The following is a 15,069-nucleotide window of genomic DNA, read 5'->3' as shown; positions in this document are numbered from 1 at the left end:
GTACGCCCACATGTGGCGCAAGCTTTACAACGTGACGCATCTCCCTAGATGTGTCACGTTGTAAATGGGGCGCAACATGGCGCAGGGTTTACGCCGCCGCTGCGTCACAAAAGTGACGCAACGGCGGCGTAAAAGTGGCGCAAGTCCGTTATAAATCTGCCCCGATGTATGAGCAAGTCAAAGAGCTTGTAGATAAGAATTTTGCCACACTATGGAAGTGCTTGGGCCACTTAGAATCACTAACTAATAAGTTAAATTCGCATAGTAATGAACCTAAGCAGTTATCTTCACAGGGCGGCGTTTCTAAACAACAGACTCAGAGTGACACAATTGCCAATGAACGACAGGGAATTATAAATACTACACAGCCTCCTGTCTTTTGCGATACTTGTCGCAAAACAAAAGATAGCATTCCTCCAAAATTCCCTATTGATTCTATTAAACCTCAAAATCCAGCCATTTCCACCACAGCATACTCATCTAGTCAAATCATTGATCACGCCTTGCCTACAGCCACCGCAAATATTGTTCGTAATAATGTTTGCGGGCTTGCTGAGACAAATAATGATGTTTTAAGCCTACCACCAGCAGCGTGTCCATATGTCCTGATTCTTGCAGGGGTTCTCCCAATAGGGAAGAATAAATCTGAGTCTTGGGACCAACTACGGAATAAGAGTATTGACTGGTTGGCCAAACACAAAGGATTCAGGAGGTTTAATACAAATGACATCATAATGCTACGCAGGGTTGGCTGGGTTGGATTGTCAGACAAGACTATTGAGGGAGATTGCATTGTTATTAACTTTCGCTGACCATCACTTGTTAGATCAGTATTGATGGCAAAGGAGACTAATAGCTTTTTACCCACTAACATTTGGGCACTACCTCTTGGTTTCTTTTATAAACCAAATTTTGAGCAGCACATTCCAGCTATCTCCTCATACCCGTTACAAAACAAATTCTCTGCCCTCTCTGATCTTGATAGTTTAGATTGACCGTCATATACACTAAAACCTACTGAAATCGTCCCTTTGACATCCATGTTGGCCACTTTGGAAAACAACGACTCTGAGCTATATTACCCAAAATTACATGTTCTAAGTTGGAACATTGCCGGCTTGGCCTCTAAACTAAGTAGTAACAATTGGGTCAATATGGTAAACAAATATGAAATCTTAATGTTCCAAGAGACTTGGGCAACAAAAGACCTGTATCTTGAAGGGTATGAATGCCTCAATATTATAGCACCCCTCCCTAAACAAGGCCGACCTTCTGGAGGCCTATCCACCTGGGTGAAAATTTCTTCAGGCGGCAGTGCTAAAACAATCCCCACCAAAAACGCTAACATCCATGGTTCGAGATACACACGGGGGTTTCGATCTGTTTTATTAATTTTTTTAATAATAATTTTTTATATATACCTAATATGAATTTTGTTAATCTTTTCAATTTTATTTCGGATATACCAAATCTCACAGGGAATCAAAAACTAGCTGGAATCTGTTTGGGTGGTGATTTCAATGCAAAGATCGCAGGGGAAAACAACTCAACTCCATTTCATCATCCTTTGGTCAACCCATGTAAAAGAGGGAGTGAATTATTGGACCACTTATCAAATAGTAGTCTATTAAATGTAATGGATATTGTGGCTATTAATAACGAGGACAGTCCAACACCCACTTACAGAGGCCGTGGCTGTGCCTCAATAATAGACTACATTTTTATAACGGCCACACTAGAAGAATATTTGGTTAAAGCAGAGGTCAAACCTACCACGTTTGGGGACCACAATCCAATTTCAGCTCTATTCAGGGTTGCCCCAAGACCCGACTTTAGAAAAGAGCCAGGGGCCTGTAATTTAGCACCCTCAACAGATAACTTAAGGGTTATATGGAAGGGTATTGATAATAGTAGCGTGTTTTCAAGAATGTTAAAAATTTACCGATCACTCTGTCATACTTGTCTCTCATCTGTTGATCCACATCCAGAGGTACTCTCTGCTTTTGTACAACTATGTCCAGGCATTAAAAAATTAATCTCTTGCTTTCAACTCTAACCCTAGATGGTTTAACAACGTCTGCTCACGGGCAAACAGAGAGCTTAGAGTTGCCCTCTGAGCCGTCCCTAGGGATTCCAACCTCATTAGATTATTGAGGTACCTATAATAAAGAGTGACTAAGCAGAGGAGAGACGAGATCTTAAAAGAACAATGGGACAACTTGGCTTTTACTGCAAGACTTGGTAACTCAAATGGCTTTTGGGCAGCAGCCAAGTCTATGAGAACATTGGGCCACACACTCATTCCTTTAAGTTGTAACATAACCAGCGAAGCCTGGGTAGCCCATTTCTCCAAAATATATGCTGCTACGCCTCAGTGTGAGGATCTTAAAGATAATCAAGTTGCCACACAAATTCAAATATCAATACCAGAGGTTGAGGATGCTATTGACCAAAGTTTGGGTAATAAGGACCCTGGCCCTGATGGGCTTCCCATCGATCTTATTAAAGTTAGGCCGGTGTTTTGGGCGCCCCTTTTACTTAATGTTTTCAATAATTTGACAATTACTAATATCCTTAATACATGGTCAACATCCATTATCGTTCCAATTTTTAAAAAGGGCGACAGTTCCAACCCGAGTTATTATCAACCAATTTCTTTAATTGACAATACACTTAAGATATTAGGGAGGGTGTTATTTAACAAAATCAGATTTTGGGCCGAGGAGGAAAATATTTTAAATAGATGTCAGCTAGGCTTTAGAAGCAATCTTGGAACGGTGGAATAGTGCCTTAAAAATTATTGGCAAATATACCATAGCTCGGCACTGCCGCATCTACCTAGCATTTATGGACCTTACCTCGCATTCGATTTTGTTAATAGATCACAGCTCTGGTCTTGCCTTTTAAATTATGGTTTGGACGAGGCTCTAGTGTATTTTTTAGCATACTTACACAGAGACTTAAGGGCACGGGTGAGAATTAGCACGGATTGGGCAGTCTCTGGGGACATAGTGATTGGTAGAGGGGTAAGACAGGGGTGCGTCTTGGCCCCACTCTTGTTCATTTAATATATTATCAAGCTTCATAGTGTGTTGTCCAAATTGACCACAGATGTCCCGATGATCAATGGTAACAAACTGCCCGCCCTTTTGTATGCAGACGACGCCGTTTTAATGGGTCGTACCCCAAATGCATTGCGAATTTTAGTTAGGGGTTTTTGTCGACTTTATGAACGGTTTGAACCTTTGCACAAATTTTAATAAATCGTTTTTAATGTGTTGTGGTCCTAAAGAATGTCATATCAAAGCTATTACCCTAGGTTCCGGAGTTTTGTTACGCACACGCACTTTCCCATATTTGGGCCTACAATTCTCAGACAATGGATCATGGGCAGCCCACCTGGCATATGGCCGGAGTACATTTTTAATGGCTGTCAACTCGATCTTGAATCTTCCACAACCAAAAAGAATTGAGGTAGTGCTATCCCTTCTCAAAATTTATAGAACACAGTGCATACCTACTGTAACATACAGGGCTGAAATATGGGGTTTTATAAATTCTAAAAGTATTCAGATTGAAGAAAACAGATTTTGTAGGAGAATTTTGGGGATACCTATCTCCTCCTCATCTTTTGTCTGTCATAATGAGCTAAAACTGTTCTATATAGAAGATTACATCAGGTCCCGCCCGGCTCTGTTCTGGCTAAAAGTTTGGCAGAGTCCGGAAGCCTTGCTAACCAGAGAAATTATTGTTGATTGTCTAAAATGCGATAAGGGTGGAGACATACAGTGGCTGGCGGAAGTAAGGGCAAGTTTTCAAAACCCAGACCAGCTAGAAGGTATCAATAAAAGGACTATTAGAGAAGCCATATATAAATATTATGGGGAAGCAAGACAAGCACAAGAGCTTTCAAAACCTTCTGTCGCTCGTTATATATCTATGGTAGACGACGGAGGCTCCTCTTCTTATCTCCCAGCTAGTTGTCTTTTAAAAGAAATTAATCGCTGGGATCGAAGTTTGCTTTTTTGCCTCAGAGCTGGCACATTAAATTACTTGCTATGCTTCCCCTTAGGCTTCCAAACAAATATTGAGCAACTGCTTTGTCTTTGCGGCAATCTAGGTAAGCAATCCATGTTACATTTTTTATTCTTTTGTAACTGTTATCAAAGTATAGTAAACAACTCTTGATTCCCTTCTTTAGAGTTAGTGGATAACGTACTTTATGGCTGCTTACAGGATTATTCTTCAGCTCAACGGGGAAAATTTAACCCTCCGCGTTTGTACCTTCTTGAAGTTAGCTATTCGTTCGCGTGCCTCTATGAGTCCCTCATAAGTAGATCCGATTGTTTCATATGAACTTCTTGCTTTTATACTGATGAAGAATATGCACTTTGGTCTTTGGCTAATGTCTAAATTGGGAGGTCTTTTATTTATGTACCTAATAGCCTATTTCCTTCTGCTGCTACCCCTGTAATTTATTTGTCCTCTGCACCTTATTATGTGATGCTGCTATATAATCTGTTATATTTTCGGTTTCGGTTATATTCATAAATTTAAGATGATTCATTGCACTGTTTTTATATCGCAAAAATTCCTTTTGTATGTCTTAATTCAGTTGATGCTTTATATGTAATGTTTTAAGTATTTAACCCTGTGATATATTGCTTTGTGCTTTTATGGATACTTTATATCCGAATAAAGATTATTTTGAATTTGATGGTATTACTACATTGTCTTCTCACAATTACAATTTGAATAACATTGTGTCATTATTTATTTATATCATGCAAAGTGAAATGTTGATTACTTTGCTCAGTTGTATATGTTTTCTAACCACAGGACAGTTGCATCATAATAGATCACAACAGTTTCAATAAATATTGTGAACTTCCCTTGTGTCTTTCTTTTGTTTATTATGGACATGCCTGAGTGAGAATCGAAAGGTGATAATCTGTTTCCACGGCTCCGTTGGTGACTAGAGTGCTCCGTTCTAGGTTGCCAAGCCACCTGTTACTCTGGGATGGTTAGGAGGTCAGGTGGGGCACAGTGAGCTATTTGGAATTGGGTCCATAGGTAATAATGTGGTATGGCAACTCAGTCCCTACATTCTGACGTCCTGTGATCCCAGGCACAGTTCTGTTTCTGAAGAGAATCCCTGCAACACTATTAGTAGGTCCCTTTTTCACACCCATGATTGTTCTGTAATTATAGCAGAAAATTTCTTGAACGTTGCATAAACGCAAAATGCTTGGTAGAAACCAATCCGGTTAGTAACATATAAGTGATAGGACGTCGATTTATTTTAGTAGTAGCTTATACAGTAATTAGTTCCTTAACTGATTCTGCTGCAGCCTCAAACCAGTGGTGTAACAAAGGCTCCCGCAGCCACTGCGGTGCGGGGGGACTCCCTCCAGCACTGGCAGGCCCCTGGCCTGAGAGCTTCGGACTGGATCATGTACTTTGCTGGGGAGCCCCTTCAAGTTTTGTTACGCCACTGCCCCAAACATGAACCGTTCATTCATTCTGTAAGGCGGTCACATGTTTGTTCTAAAAATAGTAAGGCTAAACATGTTTTACAGTACAGTAAAGTTAGTGCTAATGGAGTAACTGTGGGAGCATGAAATGAAATACAGTTTAAATACTTACCTGTACATTTGTCATGAGTTTCATAAAACTTAAAAATCGTTTCCAAACGTAGAAGAAAATTTATGAGAGTATATTCTGATATGAAACCCGGGTGTTATGGGGTGTTATGAGACAATGGTTAGCAAACAAAGACCAGCGAAGAGGTTTCTGGGTGTTCACAGTTTTTTACAAGTTCAATCACTGCTCGAAAATCCACCGTTTTACTTATTGTTGTCCATTGCATACATCCTGATTCTGTTCACTTGTATGTGCAATTTATTATCCAAGTTTAGACCTATGTGCTTGTGACCAAAATACTGCATTGTCTTTAGAGATTCTTCAGTATAGCTCATGTAGTAGGCAAATAAAATCTGATTTTCAGCATGCTGGCTCAGCGGGTTGTTCTATTATCCGAGCGAGCTGGAGCCAGCCAGTCAAGCTGAAACAGATGTGATTCATTCGACAGGACGGCCTCTTTTTAGCAAGACTAATGGCATACCACTGCACTCTGACTCGGGTCTGCACCCACGTGACCTTGTTTACAAAGATTCGTTGTAAATTTCCCTGGATGCATCTAAAGTAGATCTCCACACGTAATTATACCTTTCAGCAAACACAAAAAAGAAGCGACCATTTTCTGCCTGCAGATTACACGGGTTTGCTCAGCAGAATGACCACAGAGTGAGCGATGATGTATGGCTGGCGGGAAGACAGCTTGATTTCTGCACCGAGGTGACAACCCCGCGCTGACAGCAGCAGAAAATGTTTCAGCAGAAATAGTTAACGTGAAATTAACGTCAGAGGAATTGGTCATTGTGAAAGATTCTTGAGGAATGGAAGACGCGGATTACAAAAATGACTATTTATTAAGGGTATTTTTTTTTCCCGGGTTAGGGCGCGACCAGGGCCGCACAGTAGGCAGAGTGCGATGTATTCTCTGAGTCACTGACTGGAATTCAATACAAAAGCCACCCACCTCTGTCATACATTCCTGTCACAAGCAGTGTTTGGAAAGGTGATGCATCACCCATTTGCAATATTGAATTTGTGTCTTTGCCAGGCACGAAAACGAAGTCAGAGTTTAGGGCAGCTTCCCCACGTGCAAGTGATCAATAGCTACATAAATCTTCATAATACCAGCTCCACGCTCACTGCCCCGCGCGCGTTTTATTTAGCAGCAGCTGCTATTGTTGAAAGAACACATTTATGGGCTGTCACGTAGCTTGGAAAAAGTCCGAGTCCATTGCCGTTTATCTTGTAGTGGCATGTCTAGTGTTTGGCAAAACTTCACTGCTGATGCTAATTCATAGCACTGTCTTTTCTGTTTAGCATACATATTAATTAGGGATGGGCGTAACTTCGTGTAGAGTAATCACGTAGAATTACCTAAAAATTCCACGAGATTACGTGTAATTACAAGAGAGAGATAAATCTGCATTTACTACTATTTTCTTGGCACAAAAATGCCACCTTGCGTCCAAAATCGACGCGAGGATTCATTTTGTGCTAAGAAATAGTGCTAAATGCAAAGAACAAAGGGGCATATCAACAAGGGCTTTATCTCTGCTTTTTTGGCTTTAAAAGCCAAAAAAGCAGAGATAAAACTAGCACCCTATCAACAACAGGGTGCTAACATGCAAATTGGCGTGTTAGCACCCTTTTACTCTACGCTTCCCCTTGCATCTCTAATGAGATGCAAAGGAGGCGTTCCAGAGTAAAATAATAGGAGAAATGTCGCTAAGTGACAGTTCTCCTATTATCAAGAATATCGCTAACCCCGTTAGAGACAAAAAAAAGCAGCGCTAACCGCGGTTAACGCTGCTTTTTTACGTCTGGTATTTTTCTGACCTAGCCATGATATCCTATGGAAGGAGGATATCATGGCTAAGTTTGCCTGTCCCTATCAACAATCTAACGTGAGATTATCTCTGGGTTTCCAGCGATAATCTCACGTTAGCCACTTAGCGTGAGGATTTTTATCGCTATTGAGATAAGCGTTGCTAATAGCACGCTATCTCAGCGATAAAAATCCACGCTAGCCGGCGATAATTATCCTAGCGCTAAGTGCGCTTAGCGATAATTATCGCCGGTTGTTGTTGATATGCCCCTATAGCAGCTCCTTGCACTCACTTACGGGCATATCAACAACAACCGGCGATAATTATCGCTCAGCGCTCTTAGCGTGAGGATAATTATCGCCGGCTAGCGTGAATTTTTATCGCTGAGATTGCGTGCTATTAGCAACGCTCATCTCAATAGCGATAAAAATCTACACGCTAACAGGCTAACGTGAGATTATCGCTGGAAACCCAGCGATAATCACACGTTACCTTGTTGATAGGGACAGGCAAACTTAGCCATGATATCCTCCTTCCATAGGATATCATGGCTAAGTCTGAAAATTAGCAGACGTAAAAAAGCAGCGTTAACCGCGGTTAGCGCTGCTTTTTTTGTCTCTAACAGGGTTAGCGACATTCTTGATAATAGGAAAAATGTCGCTTAGCGACATTTCTCCTATTATTTTACTCTGGAACGCCCCCTTTGCATCTCATTAGAGATGCAAGGGGAAGCGTAGAGTAAAAGGGTGCTAACATGCAAATTTGCGTGTTAGCACCCTGTTGTTGATAGGGCGCTAGTTTTATCTCTGCTTTTTTGGCTTTTAAAGCCAAAAAAGCAGAGATAAAGCCCTTGTTGATATGCCCCAGGGTTAGCGACATTCTTGATAATAGGAAAAATGTCGCTTAGCGACATTTCTCCTATTATTTTACTCTGGAACGCCCCCTTTGCATCTCATTAGAGATGCAAGGGGAAGCGTAGAGTAAAAGGGTGTTAACATGCAAATTTGCGTGTTAGCACCCTGTTGTTGATAGGGCGCTAGTTTTATCTCTGCTTTTTTGGCTTTTAAAGAGATAAAGCCCTTGTTGATATGCCCCTAAATGTGCACTTCGGGTAGGAAATTCCATAAATTTACTCATGCGTTTAGCACTAGTTTCTTACTATAAGAGCACCCTTGCAGCCAAAATGGACACAAGGATGCATTTCGCACTAAGAAAATAGTGCTAAATGCAATAGAACAGAAACAAAAACACGAGTAGCTGCTCAAGCCTGTTAAACATACTCTTGATGGAGGATTTTTCCCCCCAAATTAATCTTAATTACGCATGCTTGATTGATCATGTTATAAATGGCAAGTGCCCATCAAAAAATAACGCAGAATTATTGCCAGACCTAATATTGATAAGGCTGTACGCATTTTGCTCAGTTTTTTCAATGGTTGGCCGGTACTATTTTCAATAAGACTGATTATCGTAAAGCTTGTTCCGTAGTGAATTGACATGCTATGCAAAATAACAATAGACTGGGATGCGGCCTGTGTAATTATCAGTGGCTGAGATTAATTCAAGCATTACATTCAGTGCTTTTTTGTATACTTCTGTGTGATGCTCTGGTTGCGACAGGGATGCCCAGATGTAGGTTCTGCACTTACTGTGCCACTGGAACCAAGCTGCTCCCAAATGGCAAGCCCCAAACTGAGAATAAACAGTCTTGAGTTGCTGGTGTTCCAGGTCTAGAAGACCAGGCCATGGAGTTCAGGTTGGACTGTTCTTACTGAAGCAAGGTCAAGACTGATTTTCCGTGGCTGGGTCCAGAACGGGGCGGCATGGTGTGCAAAATAATGGTCGACTGTGATGCAGCCCCAGTATTTTCCAATGGCTGCGAGTAATTCAAGCATTCTATCTATTAATTTTGTTTACACTTGAGTGCTGCTCTGTGGCAGCAAGTACTAGAATGTGTATTTGTTCAACATAAACAAAATGTAGACAAAATGTAAACGTTGCATTTGATACCACAATACACTACTGCAAAATTAAAATTAAGCAACATAGTACTTCCTCAGAATCAGAACTATGGGGTTATACAAAAACTTTTTGATGTAGATGACTCGATGAGATAGTTGTCTGCTGCTAAAATATGTAATGATAAGGTGACAAGTTGGTTTTATAGCAAGACCTTCTCAGTATTCCACCATTCTGAGGTTAGGATCATTACACTTGAGTAATAGTAACACATACCATTTAAAGTGTTTGTAAATGACAGAAGTGTGGCATGAAGCACTATGTAAACAAACATTGGCAAAACAATAGGTCCGACTTAAAAATGCTAACTTACGTAAACGTCGGCATTCACAAACGCTGTTTGCATGTCTTGCATGTTTGTGGGATGTTTGGCACATCAAAACCAGACATGTAAGCTTTTCCAATTCTAGGAATAGAAAAACAAAAATGGATTGTGCTCTGTGTAGATTGCATCTAGGAAATAAAGAATTAAATATGTCATTGTGATGAATGAGAGTACTTTTGAGATATAAAATAGTCCCTCATGCATTCTAATGTGAGCAGTTCCTTGAAGGCAAGATGCCGCATCAGGCAGTCAATAACAGTATAAAATGAGAGAGTAATACTCCTCTGGGAGGAGCAAAGTCCAGATCATGTATAATTTAGAGTAGGTAACAATGGATCTTACAGGCAACTGTGCTGTTAAGTCAGGTCTAAGAACAAGTATTGCAAATTTTTTCCAACACCAATCAGTGCTGTTTTACCCCAGCAGTAATCCTTGTATGTGCTTGGGCTCGGTAGTCGAAATGAGATTGCCTTATAGTCTGTCTTCCTCCTCACACTCCTAGTGAAGGACGGTTTGCTTGACCAAAAGACAGCATTGCTTAACCTAGTTCCTAAAATATACTTTTTCTCTCTTTACTCCACCCTCACATGTGTCCCTTTGCCTTAGAGACACCATAAAAGACAACTGTGGCCCTCTCTTGCCCTGTTTTTTTTCTGTCTAGTAACAAGACCAGGGCTTTTTCTTCCCTGAACAAATAAGCCTTGCTAATTATCAGGCAGTCCCTGCAACTGCGCTTCAGCCAGTGCAGATACTTTTTGTCTATTATCTGCATCAGGGGCATAGGCTTCCTTTGATCAGGCTTTACCATCCCCCCTCAGACTTCTATACACTTTTCTTCCGCTGCAAGACCCCAGCTACCTGTAATGTCCTGCTTAGGGCCTCTGGGATGGACGGTTGGGTAAGTGGTTGGTGGAGCAGGCTCCTTGGAAGCACATTCTCAGATATTGAGGTATTAGTTGAGTGGTGAGACCCCACCTCAAGTAATGACCACAACCCTTGTCAGAGTGAACCACTACAGTCACTAAATTAACCTGAGCTCAACCACCTTGTAGATATGGCACAGAGCTGAAAGGCTTGACTTTGAGGAAATGTGAAATGTATATGTACATTACCAAAACAGCAATAAAGTTAAAATACTACACAAGAGAAAAACCCAAACCAAAATAGAGAATAATTTAGTAAATAAAAGAACACTAAAACGAGTCATTAACAAAAACTGGAGTCATGACTTTTTAAAGTTTAAATATTCAATCAGTGCCAAATGTGATCAGCTGGCTGCACTTGACTGGTACCTAGGTTAAAATTAAGGCCAACCACTATGAAGCGTGTGTCGGATACAGAAAGTAGGTTCAACCCAGTCAGATATTTTACCTTCAGGCTAAGGACCTGACCTATATGTTGGCAGTAAGGAAACTCCGTTGCAACGGTAACAGACTATCCTTGCAACCACTATGATGGTTCTTCTGCCTGTTTTAAATGGGGGCAGATTATAGGTTTGGCTATGGAGGTAAATACTCCATCACTGCCACAGCCAAACCTCCCCGACAGCCAGATGGAGTAAGGGCTGTTGGAGAAATGGCTGTATGTCAGCCATCCCAATCCAATATGCAGACATATAGACATTTTTTACTGTCCATCACCGCCAGTCAAACCCTGGTGGTTAGGGACAATAACATGCTAATGATGCCTCACCGCCATGGGACATTACTCCCATGATGAGGAGAGCATTGCGTTACTTATTTTCAAAAAGAAAATCTCCTTTGGGGATTCTCTTTTTGAAAATCAAACAAGAAAATAGTTTGATGCAGTGCTGCTAACATCGAAATGTATTGGCAAACAGCCAATGTATTGTAAATGACTACCTTCTTGATGGTCATTTATAAATTTGGCGGACGGTCCCTCTGCCATGGGGATGGAGCAATTTACTCTGACCCCCTGACTGAAGGTCTCCGCACTTATACACGTACGATTAAAATGCAGTTTTGTGAATTGATTCCAAGCAAATGTTAACTTACACAAAAGTGTAAGTTTACCTTTGCTAATCAGGCCTTTAGTTTTTTGGAGCTCAGAAGCATCTAGTGGGGCAAGGATGGAGGCTGTAGCCAAAGAGAGCTCCACTTTAGTGAGGTTTGACAGGGCCTGTGCACAAATGCTTCCATTTTACATGTTCACATTTAAAATTTACATCTTTTTAGACAAGTGACTTTTTCCCTGCTTTGCCTGTATAAGATAACGTACTCAGAAAGTGTTCTGCTTGAAAGCTATTTACTTTATACGTTTTTTTATCACAACACTGTACATTATGTTTAACGATAAAGTACACAGAGCATGCTTCTCCTGCATATTGTTGTTGTCCGTTTGAAGACAGCTCTGAGTTAGATATACAAACACCGAATAGCTAAGGATCTCAGACACAGTGTGAATGAGGACAGTTTTTATAATATAAACTGTTTCTGACATTAAGCTCATTTTAAGAGCACTTCCATGGATTATCCTGGAAGTTCATCCATGGCTGACTTCCAGCACTAATGACTTCTGTCACCATCCTTCGCAGGACAGAGGCCTATTCCACACTAGGCTAGCTTCCTGATATATCACTCATATAGATTAATTCGGGATTTAAGCTACTCCAAGAGATCTGGCAGAATGCACTTCTTATTATGCTCTCTAGAGTACAGGTATGGTATTACAGTTTTAAGTTATGGTTTGGGATTTGTGGAATTATACATGTGCCGACTACTGACGTGCACAACCACGATAGGCATGCTATGTGTCGATAATATGTTTTTCCAGTCTGCATTTTCAGGAGTGGAAATCTATGGATACAGGGTTGTATGTGGGTACACACAGTTTATGAATAGCTTGAGGGATAATTTTTATGAAAGAAATGAACTATACTTTGCCACATAAACATGGCAAAATGTACGCACATCATTATTAGGTTCAATTATTACTTACGTGGCTTCCTCTTTATTGTTTTAGTCTTGGATACAACTGGGTGCATAAGAGTGCCTGTGTCACAGCCTACCTGGTCCTTTGGGCTCCAAGGACAGAATTGCTTACGTACTGTAATCTACAGATTGAAGATGGTTTAGTATGCTGACCATTCTAATTGGTAGGAATTGCGCCAAGACTTATGTTGTTTCATTGTGTGGTGTTCATCTCTTTTAGGCATATATGGTGGACGCAAGGTTTACTCATTAATTCCTCATTTTGAAATGTAGGAAATCTTTTTTCATGCACGTTTTCCACAGAACTATGGTCTAACTATCACTCAATGCATTGATCTTTACCTTCTCAGATCTATTTTCACCAATTCAATATATCTTTTCACTTTTAGATGTTCACCAGCAGATTCGGTGGCTTGTGTTTGGTTTTATTTTTTGCGCTTTATGGTATTGACAAATATATCAGAGATACTGTAATATATGGCTCAACAAGTTTTTAATGCTTTGTGTTTTAAGTGGTATTGTTGACAGCCTTGAAAAAGTAATTTAATACGACGAAACAAGTGTCAGCTCTGAATTTCATTTACTGACCTGCGTGTCAACGAATTGTGTGATTCATGTAACAACAAAATATTTGATACAAATGTTTTGAAAAGATTACAATTGGATCTACGAGACTATCAGATCATAATTACTATATTCTGTGGTGCTCTGGATTACCCAATCAATGATGTATTGATGGCTGAGTCCTGGGCAACTTCCCCCCAGTGGAATGACTTGGGAAACATATCTGGTGAGAATATGTTTCAAGATCTATAAGCTTTTTTGATCACTTGGACAGACTGGTCAGTCACAACAGCCCTGGCAATCTGAAAGATAAATAGATGGTTGTCAGTCCGTGTTAGAAGAAGAGGGCATTCACACTCTAGAAGTATGGAATTTGTGAAATATTCTAAAGTGTGACCGCCCTCATGCACAGGACCAACCGCACTCTAGCGAAGGACCACCATTTCCATGTCACTTTAATGTTGGGCAACCTCAGGCTTCACAACATCTTCTCCATAACAATGTATATATCCAAAAATGAGAAAACAATTGGATGCCAACACATGAGGGGTAATGCAGTTGGCTAGAAGTTGAATAATATCTTTCTTAGCTCCTGGTGGGTGGTAAATGGGAATGCTCTTCCCATGGATTCCTGCTGCCAGCTCGATTTTGAAAATGCACATTTCCACCCAATCCAATAGGAATGATTAAATTCGGTGAACCTTTACTGAATCCCAAAAAACAATGTCCATGCCGCCCCCAAGTCTGGGTTCTCTATCCAGTCTGACTCATGGATAGTTGTCTGGCAGACCCAGAGCGATACAAGCAAGGCCTATGGAGTTTAGCCAGGTTTTGATAAAAAAACAGAATCTGGGAAGAGTGAAGATAAGAGATCCCAGATTGCAATTGTGTGTTTAGGCACTTGCCTAAAATTGCAGCAGATGCCCAGGGGGTTCCAGACTGGGTGGAATTTAGCTGCTAAGGTACTAGCAGAAGACAGAGCAGGCAGGTGGACGAGAGTCTGGCATATGAGTTGTACCCTCACCCTTAATCGCTGAGAAATATGGGCAATGCCCCTTAAGGGGCAGTAAAATTTGCAGATTCTACATGAGTCCGAACTATCCAAATTCATATGGGGAAAATGCCCACAACAGGTACCAAACCTGCCTAGCTTAGCAAAGTTGTTAGCTTTTTGAAGTTCTGTGATGGAGTAACTTACCCTTTCAGTAGGGATAGCCTTTTTATCTGGAGGGAAAGGGGTCCAGGCTCCTGGCGATGTTTGGGGGCAGACAAGTGCAAACAGGCTTGATTAGTAGGAACAATACAACATGGTGCCACCAAAGTTATAGGGCAGGTACTTATTTAATTGGTCTTCTAAGTAGTTATTACATGTGCCCAAAGCTCCTAGTCACCTTATACGTACATGTCCAGGTGTTAGGGAATAATTCTCTTCGGCTAAATAGGGAACCCATATTCTTGTCTGTAAGTAAGCTGTTGAAGCTTGAACCTTTAAAATGATTGCCCCACAGTAGTTTTCCTTCTCTGAATTCAATTTTTTAAAATGGGGAATCTAGCAGCGGTGGTTATTTCACCTAATTTCAGAAATGCTTTAACAGATATGTTATGACAACAAGGGCTTCTCTTACTGTTACCTTCATGGTAGGGGCCCAAAAGGTGTACAAAACAGAGGCATTCCATTCACTGGTCACATTTCCTGCAGCAGATGCATATACATGATTATTTCATACATACACTGAAGCATACATGC

The sequence above is a fragment of the Triturus cristatus genome, chromosome 4_1, assembly GCF_964204655.1.
Source record: "Triturus cristatus chromosome 4_1, aTriCri1.1, whole genome shotgun sequence".
NCBI lineage: Eukaryota > Metazoa > Chordata > Amphibia > Caudata > Salamandridae > Triturus > Triturus cristatus.
Note: the sequence above shows the minus strand (reverse complement) of the source record.